The sequence below is a fragment of the Ascidia mentula genome, chromosome 2 (assembly GCF_947561715.1).
Source record: "Ascidia mentula chromosome 2, kaAscMent1.1, whole genome shotgun sequence".
Taxonomy (NCBI): Eukaryota; Metazoa; Chordata; class Ascidiacea; order Phlebobranchia; family Ascidiidae; genus Ascidia; species Ascidia mentula.
In genome coordinates, this window is record NC_138567.1 from 15181561 (window position 1) to 15192616 (window position 11056).

Here is an 11056-nt window from a genome sequence, read left to right on the forward strand (position 1 = left end):
TAAAATGAACAATCCAGAAACGCTGCAAAAAATAATAGACAAACTGCCAGCACCGTTAAAGGTTAATTGGCGTTCTGTTGCCGACGACATTATGCACTGTCGTGTAGAAGAAATCACGATTGAACATATTGCAATGTTTGTTCGAAAGAAGGCCAGAGAGGCCAATAATCCAATCTTCGGTGTAGTATCTGAACATTCCAAACGTGGTTCGAATTGTTACGCGACTTCTGCTGTCGAATAATTTTTATCAAGCAAAGCGCCTATCAGAAAAGTAAAGCCAATTTGTGTGTGTTGTCGCGCTGAACATTATCTGAATCAATGTAAAGTCTTTCGACGAATGAATGTTGAAGCAAGATATAAGTTTGTGAAGGACAAAAGTTTGTGTTTTTCTTGTTTCGAACCTGATCATGTTGCAAGCAACTGTAGTCGCACAAATCCATGCCGAAAAGAGGGTTGCGTAAAAATGCATAGCACCCTGTTGCATCCGGAAGAACCCCCTAATTCGCCCTGTAATTCGGACGCTGTAAAATGTGGCGTGGTTCAGTCCCATGAAGCTAATATTATGTTGCCAATTTTGCCAGTTAAGGTGCAACGGTCACATTCCGATAATTGGGTGATTGTAAATGCGTTTCTTTATCCGGGTAGCACGTCTACGTTTTGTAGCAGAAACCTTATGTGTGAACTCAAGGCAAACGGCCCAAAAGTTAAGATAACATCCACCACGATAAACAGTAATGTCGTGAAAGAAGCTTTTTTGCTGAATAATCTGTTAGTCAGCGACGTTAATGGGGGACGAAAATTCGTGTTAGGAGAAGTTTATGCTGGAGGAAAATTGCCGGTTTCTCAGTCGGATATTGCTCGTTCACAGGACTTCGATAAGTGGCCTTATCTTCATAATGTGCAGTTAGAAGATGTCTATGCTCCCGTTGAATTGCTGATAGGCCTTGATAATCCAGAACTGTTACAGCCATTACGCGTTACTGAAAGCTGTAATGGTGGTCCTTATGCGTTTAAAACCAGACTTGGATGGACTGTTTGTGGCCCTAGGACTAACAACAGGAGTGAAACAATCCCAAAAGCAATGTCTTATTTTATAAAACAAAACGATTTTAACATTTGTGAAATCTGCAAGGATGATATAGAAACCGCTGGAAGCAATAGAAAGGCTTTGTCGCCAGATCAGCAACTGTTTATGAAATGTGTCGATAATTCTGAAATGTGTCGGCAACTTGACACCGGACATTCTGAGATCGCACTGCCTAAACAGGAAACACAGTTGATTATGCCAATAAATTTAAAGCAAGCTGAAAACCGTATCAAACAATTGAAATCTAAGTTCAAGAGAAACCCTAATAGTTTTAAGACCATTATCGTTCTTTTATTGATCAAATGCTTATTGAAGATCATGCTCGCAAGGTTCCACGTGTATTGCTACAGCGCAATGACGGAAATGTGTGGTACCTGCCTCACCACGGTGTATACCACCCTAAAAAGCCAAACAAGTTAAGGGTTGTATTTGATTGTTCAGCGGAGTTTAACGGGTTTTCACTAAACAAATGCCTGTTACAGGGGCCGGATTTAACTAGCTCGCTCTTTGGTGTACTGTGTAGATTTAGACAAGACAATTGCTGTAATGGAGATATAAAAAGTATGTTTCACCAAGTTCGCGTCCCCGAAGAAGACCAAGATTGATTACGTTTTTTGTGGTGGCAAGATGGTGATATAAAAAAGGAAATAGTGACTTATCAAATGAACGTTTATTTGTTTGGAACCGTCTGTTCTCCAAGTTGTGCCAATTTTGCGCTACGTCAAACGGCAATTAATCATGGCGATACCTTTTCGCCCGAGACTGTAAACACAGTAATGAACAACTTTTACGTTGATGATTGCTTAAAATCATTAGATGATGAAAGAAAAACAATTACAATGATTCACGAACTAACTTCTCTTCTAAAACGTGGCGGGTTTCATATCACGAAATGGATATCTAACAGTCGCGAAGTCTTGCAATCAATTCCGTCCGGTGATCATGCCATCGCGATAAAAGATCTTTATCTCAGTCGTGACTCCTTGCCTTCTGAGAGAGCATTAGGTATTAACTGGAGAGTAGGATGCTGGTTTTCAAATTCACATACCAAATCGCCCTGTAACCTGAAGGGGCATTTTGTCAATGGTTAGCTCACTTTATGATCCGCTCGGTTTAGCGGCACCGGTGTTACATACTCCAAAAGTGTTGTTGCAAAACATGTGCAGAAGTAACTTAACGTGGGATCAATCCGTTGAAAAGGTCTTCAGTGACACTTGGCAACGCTGGGCAAATGAATTGCGAGCATTAGAAAATTTGACGATACCTCTCTGTTTCAAACAGACAAATTTGGGACCTTCAGTAAGAGTTGAAATTCATACCTTTTGTGACGCATCCTTGACAGCTTACGGTGTATAATATACTGTGACCGTGCTGTGACCGCAGACAGCGGCGTACCAAAGTGCATATATGATATCACTTTTGTCTCGGCGCCATATTATATAAAGTGTATAATATACACTATCAAAGGCGCAATAATCTTCAACCAAAATTCAAGGTCAAATTATGTTTAAGACTCCTTTATGCCTTTAAAACGTTCATAGCAGTGTTTTTTAACTTACCGGATCCCGACTAGTTTTCTACTTGGTATTTGGGTTGTGCCCCTTGACCGATCAACCCATTACTTGCCTCATGGGAAAAGAAAAGTGTTTTATTACCACACCGGGATACGAACCAGGAATATTCCGGCCAGGAATCGACTTCACTTTTAATTTCTTTCGCATCGACTCCATACCGCCGTTTAGCGGTAAATCAATTTATTACCAAGCATTAAAAAGTAAAGCATGCCCATGATATTTGGACGTCTTACAAACAGTAAATAAAATTCCTTTTTCTACTTTTCACACAGTGTCATATATCAGGGAATTATTCTCGACGCAAAGCAAATGCATCACCTTACCACGTTTCTATTTAAAACTGCAACATTGAAGTTTCAGGAAAGTCACCTGGGAGGGGTTGAACTGTACTGCATTGCTTTCATCTTGGATGTAAGTTCAGTTCACAACGGGGTTTTTATGGCAGCATATTTTTGCCTTGGTACTAAGTTTAAACCAAACGTCTCTGTAACGTTAAATTTACATATGTGACAAACTGCGTCACTGCCCCATCGTTGTGACTTTCATTGTTCTTAATAAACATGGAAAATTAAAATACTAACGTTGCACGTGCTCGTCTTGATGGATTTTTCTCTGACCAGCACGGTTAATTGTGTCCTGTTGCGAACTTCTAAGGGCAGACAACAGCGACCCTGCGGCACACGTTGATTCTCCCCGAAGAAATCACCTTTACATGGGTGCCTGACTCGGTAACCTTTGTTATTTTTCACTTCCAATGCCATTACAGTAAACGCATTTGTTGCGTACGTTACAAACTTTAATGAAAAATAAAATAACTAAAGTTGGTTTAAATTAATCGGTATATTTAATATCTTGACAATAACAAGGCTAAATTTGCAACATCGTATATAGACTAGCGTGAATGCTTTTTTGCTATGTGTTTTTTTATAGGTGTAATAATAACGCCAATACATTCCCCATAACGTGTGTATATACATTTTTTGGACGCCATTTTTTTGGACTAGTCCATGACAGGCGAATTCAATTTCCTGATATTACCCGCAACCACGGAGCCTCAATGCGGGTCTATATATTGTTTTCATTGCATACAGAGAATGTTGCAGCTTGACTAACGTGAATGCCTTTATGCTGTGTGATTTTTTGGTGCAATAATAACGCCAACGCATACCCATAGCGAAACATGCAGACATGTACATTTTTGAACTCCATTTTAGACAAGGACCAGTGAACCGTCGCCCCACCACATGCGAAATTCAATTTCCTGATATCAACCGCAAACCACGGAGTCTTGATGTGGGACTATATATTGTTTTCCTTACATACAGGGAATGTTGTTTGCGTCGTATGTTGACACGATAGACAGAAGCGTACTGTATAATTTGGTGTTTTCCCTTTGCAGCGTGTTATAGTAAAAACGTAATTTTGACAAAAAAAGAAACCTTCACGCAAAGAAATACCAGACAAGTCACGCGTTAATTCTATTTTTTGTTTTGAAACAAAAGGTGGCATGAAAGGTTTGTAGAAACAAAGAAAACTACGACAGAAATAAAAAAAAACATAGATATTGAAATTTGTTGAATGTTTAATATTGAAAGTTTGTCTGTGAAAGAGTAATACAGAAGTACGCAGCTAGTGTAATGCCTGCTACTAAAAGTATATTTTCTAGAATGTTTCAAATGGATAAAAATAGTAATTCCTCAACGTTTGATACCATTGTTGAAGCATATTACAACATTGAAAATGTCATGCAGAAAGAAGATCTATATTTGGTTATTATATTTTCTGTTCTTGTGATAGTTCTTGGTGTATTTGGAACTTTACTCAATACTTTTACTCTCGTCGTCATTGCTCGATCAAAAAAGCTGAGGTAAGAAACAATTTAAAGCATCATGTAGGACTGTAGTTCACAACCCACTGTTATAGGAATTATTCCGGCATTTTTTTGCTACTAAGAGATTTTTGTTTTTTCATTTTCTCTCCCAAGGCCCTTGTGCTAAAGTTAGTTGAAGGATGTTATAAGATTTGTCTGCAATATTGTTGTTTACAGTGGTCCTTTTCACGTGTTGCTGATGAACTTGTGCGTGTCGGACATCTTATCTGGATTAATCAGCCTTTCTACCGGGGTTGTTGCCTTGGTATTTTTGTATCGAGTGGATTCGAGGAGACATATGGTATGTATAAATTGTATTTTGTTTTGAACATTTTCGCTCCGAAACATGGCTATGCAAATGGGCAATAAAAATGAGAGTTGAAGGTGCCGGTCACCGGTAAAACCTGTGGTTTCTCACTAAGATTCATTATATGCCTTGTTATTTTTAGAATTTCAGTCATATTATGGTGGTTCCAATGTTGGTCACGAGTACACTTGTGTGCCTTTTCGCCATATTTCGTTTTGTGGCTTGCAAGTGGCCGTTCAAGAAAATCACCACGATACATGCCAAAGTGAGCAGAGCTTGTTATCATTATACATGTATGTTTCTAAGCTTACGTTACATACACGTATGTGCTTTGCTAGCCAAGGTAAAAGTTTGGAAGCTTGTTTAGAAACTTGTGTCGTTATTTAAAAAAATTTCAAGCATATGTGTTTTTCAATTCAGAAGATTTTGATGTAGTTTTGCGGAAATGACTTTTCAAACAAGCCCATGATCGACGTTTTGTTATTAATATTTGCAATGCAAAATGAGACCAATAGTTACAATTGATCAACTGAAATTGCAATGATTTTGCAATGAAAGTCCTGAAATATTTGTAAATGAAGTATTTGTCCGGGAAAATAAAAATAAACCATTTTTTGAAAGCAATCACTGTTAATTATAATTATTTTATTCAGAGGATTGCTGGAATTGTGTGGGCAACTGTGCTAACAGTCGTGGCGGTTCCTTTTATATTGATGGTTGTTGGTTCACCATATTTGAGTGTCATTATGTACGTTTTTATTCTTTTATATATCACAAACAAAATCTGTTTTGTTAAAATGGAATTCAAGTAAAATTTTACCGTTACCTAAGTTTGCAGATTTACAAAATTGCAAGAAATATCTTTGAACATTTTATTTCATTTTTACAGCAGAATCACCTGTCACTTGTTCTTCTATACACTTTGTACACATGTCGTTGTTATCACAGTTGTTACGTGTGCTCTTGTGGTTTCAATTGCTTTCCAAAGTAAGGAGGTTTTGCAGCATTTGTCGGGTAGGAATGGTTGACAAAAGTTTTGACAATTTTTCTAAAAACCGCATTGTAGAATCATTAACAGAGCAATAGCCAAGACTGATAGTACAATAAACGAATTTGCCAGCTCACTTTCCAAATATAAACTGATGATGCAATAGTTTATTTCTAGTAATGTAAATTAAAAATAAAAAATAAAAAAAAATAATTGATGTTCTGTACAGATCAGAACAAAATGCGCCGAGAAGCGCAGAAAAAACGAATTGTTACTCAACTCGTGTTGATTGTCTTCTCATTCTACTTGGGATATATTCCTCAGTGTGGTATGAACCTCATATTGGAATACTAACCATGGCATTTTTACGTTACACGCCTGAGTAAGAAACGTATACTTAGAAAAGAAAACGACTGTTCAACAATATCATAAATTGCCTTACGCAACCTCATAAACGCAATTTTGTTTTTTAGTGGAACTTGGTGCAATGTTGGGGTTATTCAGGAACAGCGAAGAGCTTTGTGGTTTTGTATACCTTTGCCTGCGTGTAAGCGAGAGTCTGAACCCCATCTTCTACAACATTGCATCAAGGTATGTTAAAAAAAACATTTTGCTGTGTGTAATTTTGTATGGAAAGTGGAACTATCATAGTTTTTTTTCATTTTCCAGGAAACTACGAAACGAGTCGAAAATGCTTCTATTTGATGTGTGGCAAAAAGTTCGTCCTCCGTGCTCCATTTGTGAATAAAATCAATATTAAAACAATTTTCAGGAACTCGCAGACGACACCACAAACATGAAATTCCTGTTGCTGCCAGGCATATTGCAATTAAAAATGTACTGATCTTCTGGCATAAACGTACTGTATTTTACGACGTTTCGTCTGCCATGCGGCGAGACTTCATCAGGTATATATTAATGACCACAAACATTTATCACAAGCAATTAAAACAAATAGACTGGTTGGCACTTTTAAATAAAAACCATCTGCAGAGGCAGAGAAAGAGTTTTTCTTAAAATTTGATTCCGTTTATCCTTAAAGCGTGTTTTTTTCTGGCGCTTGGCTATCTCTCCCTCAGCGCAACAATTCCCTAATTCTGCGTGGCAGTAAGTTTAAAATGTATTTCCATTGTTGTACATTCCTATACATCAACGCATTTGGTTATACTACTGAGGTGTCTTTTTGAATCTTTTAAATTGCACATGCAGCTTGTCGCAACCCATCACCTCCCAGTGCGACTGACTGCGATCCTGCGACAGACAGTGATTCTCCGTGAGGAAATCACCTTTACATGGGCGCCTGACTCGATAACCTTTATGGTTTTATCGGTGCCCATGCCATTTCATTTCCTTGTATATTGTTCTTCGCGTAGTTGCTTTTTTCGCAAAATAGACATGATTTGATTGATTTTGAATTGCCAAAACATCAACTGCACTGGTGTACATAATACAGTCACACTATATACCATAAACCGTTTTGTAACAAAAGTTTTCCCTGTATTTGTGATCACCCACGGCGTTAGATGACTCCTGTACCTACTTGATTCACAATCGATTTCACTTTGTGCGCGTTTTAAACGCTTTTAAATTGCGTATTTTCCACATATTGTCCGAATTGTTGAAATATATATGTATCGACATACACTATCACTCATTTGTGCAATATTTCACCCAAAATATTGTCAATGTCCAGTGGAAATGGCTGTAATAATAAAGCAATCATCAAACTATCATGAATTGAAAGTGAAGTGGGTCGTGTTAAGTCGGATAAAGCGTAGCCGGCAATGAGAATGCAATTTAATTCCGCCGCATAATGATGTGCAGCATAGTAGTTTTGTTTAATCTAAATGGACTGTAGAGACCGTAACGTGCGAGCACCTCCTGCCCATATTTATAAGGCAAACTACACAGCAGTATCAACATAATTTCGGCAAAGATTTGCCTTCACAACGTCACAATTTTTGGAGCCTATAAGTTTTAAATGAGCCGATCTATCTACTTGGTCAACAATTCCAAGCCATACTTGGCTCACTCACGCATAAGTAAGCAAGAAAACGAAATAAGTCATTGCATTTAAATACGGTCGCAAATTGTGAGTAATTCTTCCCCTTTGAACATTTTCTGATGTGCTTGAAGATAGAAATTGTCCGGCAAATAAACATTTATGTTTTAGGTTAATATCCACGTTTAAAAGTATCACGTTTGACGAGCTTTGTGGGAAGCATTCAAACATTCATTGGAAATTTATTTTTATCCTAGTTTTGTTGCATTGTCTCCTTATCGCAGTTCAGTCAAAAAAGGATAACACACCAAAATGAGGGTGGAACTTAACATGGGAAAATTCACGTCTGAACTACTCCCATATTTGCAAAAATAAGTTGTTTTGGTTTCATAACTTCCAATGCAATCGACTGCGATCCCACAGTAACAGGTGTTATTTACACTGAGGAAATTACCTTTAAATGGCTTCATGACTCGGCCACCTTTGTAGCCTTACCACAGTCAGTGTAATTTCGCTAACCGCGTATTTCTGGTTCACGGTGAAGTAACCCCAGATTAGAATGGTTTAATATATTATTTTATGGTTGACGGCACGTCAAAACACAACCTCAAGTGTCGAGGTTTGAATGGATAGATTGACATGAATGACCTTGTATCTGTTTCTGTGCACTTTTGAATACAGCAACACCTGCGGAATTCTTCGAAAGCGTATGGGGCCGATCAATAAACGCTTATCTCACCACGGAAATTGACATTACGCGCAACAATGGATCATCACTACGTGTCTATATAATGTTTCCCTTACATACATACAAGCACAGGCGTCCATTTTTTTATCGTTTTGTAAAATATTCAGACTGACTTTTCCAGGTTTTAGAAACACGCAAAAAACATTTCGTCGGTCGTATGCTTAAAGACCATGAATTTCGACACTGTAAGACGTGTGTAGCATTGCCGGGCACGTGGTGAACGAAACAAACGTATCGTTGATGTAAGATGTATTGCTTTTATTTAAAGTATTTCTGTGTAATACCTTACCTATTTTAGTTCGGAAAGAATGATATTTCCAACAAACATGTCCGAAACGCTAGTTTAACCATAACACGATGAAACGGGAAAATCCCTTTTCGCCCGTCCGTGAGGTGGTTGAAGTATCTACTGTTTAAAACTAGCTTGACGCATGTATAATGTATGTGTTTTTTCGGACAATAATTTTTTATTTAAACGAAATCCAGGGATGACAATACATACGTTGTCACCCCTGTTTGTTTGTTCGGGGTGACATGTAACCCCAGCCACCCCAATCACTCATAAATCGACGCCTATGCATACCACAATGGTCTTTGGAGTAAATAGTGCAAAGGCTGTCGATTATAGCATATGACTGAAGAATATCTTCAAAACATTCAGTAAGAACACAAACATTATTGCGTGTTGTTTGTAATAGTGTAAATATTTTTTAAATCAAAAGTTTCTTAAATTTGAAATGAATAGGTTTGTAATGTGCAGTGGCAGAAAAACTGAATTCGTGCATGTAGAAGTGTTAGGCTGTACAGTGACAAGCAAATTTTACTTAATTTTTGTTATTAATGATTTCAGATAACAAGTTGGAAACACAGTGAAACCAGACCTAACGATGAATATCTCAAATGAAACAAATTATAGCATTCAAAACAACTCCCTTCCTGAAGATTTCTATTTGGCTTTTACTTTCTCTGTTTCCCTAATAGATTTTGGAGTGTTTGGATTTGGACTCAATACTCTTACCCTGGTTGTCATTGCCCGATCCACAAAACTTGGGTAAGAAACACACGCATGTAAAAACAACTGAACCCATCGTCCAGTTTCATCATGAGTAGGTCGTTATATGGTTATTTTAGGCAATGAACCGCGGGACGGTGCCGAGGATAATGGGAAATTGTGTTGAAATCTACGTATTTATTTCTATCTTGTTGCTCTTTACAGGGGGCCGTTTAACGTGTTGCTGATGAACTTGTGCGCATCGGATACATTGTCAGGATTAATCAGCTTGAATATTGCCATAAACTCAATCACTGTTACTGCAGGACATATTGTAAGTTATTCGTTGATGTATTACCGGTAAAATATATACAGAATTTTCTTGTTACCTCTTTGAATTAATTGTGTCACCTATACCAAATATTGACTGTAATCGCCAAAGTTTCGCGTCTTGAACGCAACCAAATGACTGCCGCTTGTATAAGCTTGATTACACGCGTGGCCTAATTTGTCTACGCCATATAAATAGCGCACGATTGAAAGCGCACGTTGTATGTTGCTTACTCAGGCCTTACTGTCGGTAAGTGTGGCTTATTTTATCAATTATGAATTTTGTATGTTTATCGCTTGTATTTATTTCCAGAAAACCTTACGTTACAATCTTGACCACACCAATTGAATAAACAAGTGGGAAAGTGCGTATGAATTGTAGACAGCAGCAATTGAGCAACACACCACAGCCTAAAATTAAAAAGCTGCGGTTACACAGTTTTCGACACGGGCCTCCGATGCCGCGTAAAGGTAAAGTTCTCAACGATTATACGGGTCCAAATACCCGTGCTCGGTCTAGATTAAATAGACCAGATGTCGGGGATGAAGCGCCGCCTACCCCGGAGGCGAGGCTCCAGAGACTTCGGTCTGAAACCGTTGCCTTGTTAAATGTAATAACAAGAGAACAGGGCAAATTAAATGGTTCTACTGTAACTTCTGCCAATCGAAGTGACAGTGTGTTTAACCCATGCTTTTTCCCTCCACATGCGTCTGCGCCTGAACCACAGATACCATCAACCTCTCAGCATCCGTCCACCATCTATCAGCCAGTACATGGACAATCGCAGTGGAATTCTGTTTCGGACCAAAGACTAATGCAGCAGACCATTGCAGCGACAAGACTTCCTAATGTAAAGGTACCGGTTTTTGCTGGAAATCCTGCAGATTACCTCAATTTTATGACGGCTTTCGAAACACTAATTGAACAATGGGAATTCGATCCCCGCCAGCGTTTATACTATCTGATGCAGTACACTAGTGGATGTGCTCATGACTTAGTGGCAAGTTGACAGTATTTAACTCCTTTTGAAGGGTATGTCGCAGCTAAAGATTTGCTTGAGCAGCACTATGGTCATTCGTATCAGATCTATATATGTCTTATATTCATAAACTAACGAATTTCCCGAAGATTAGTATGAATCATGCTGATGCGCTACAG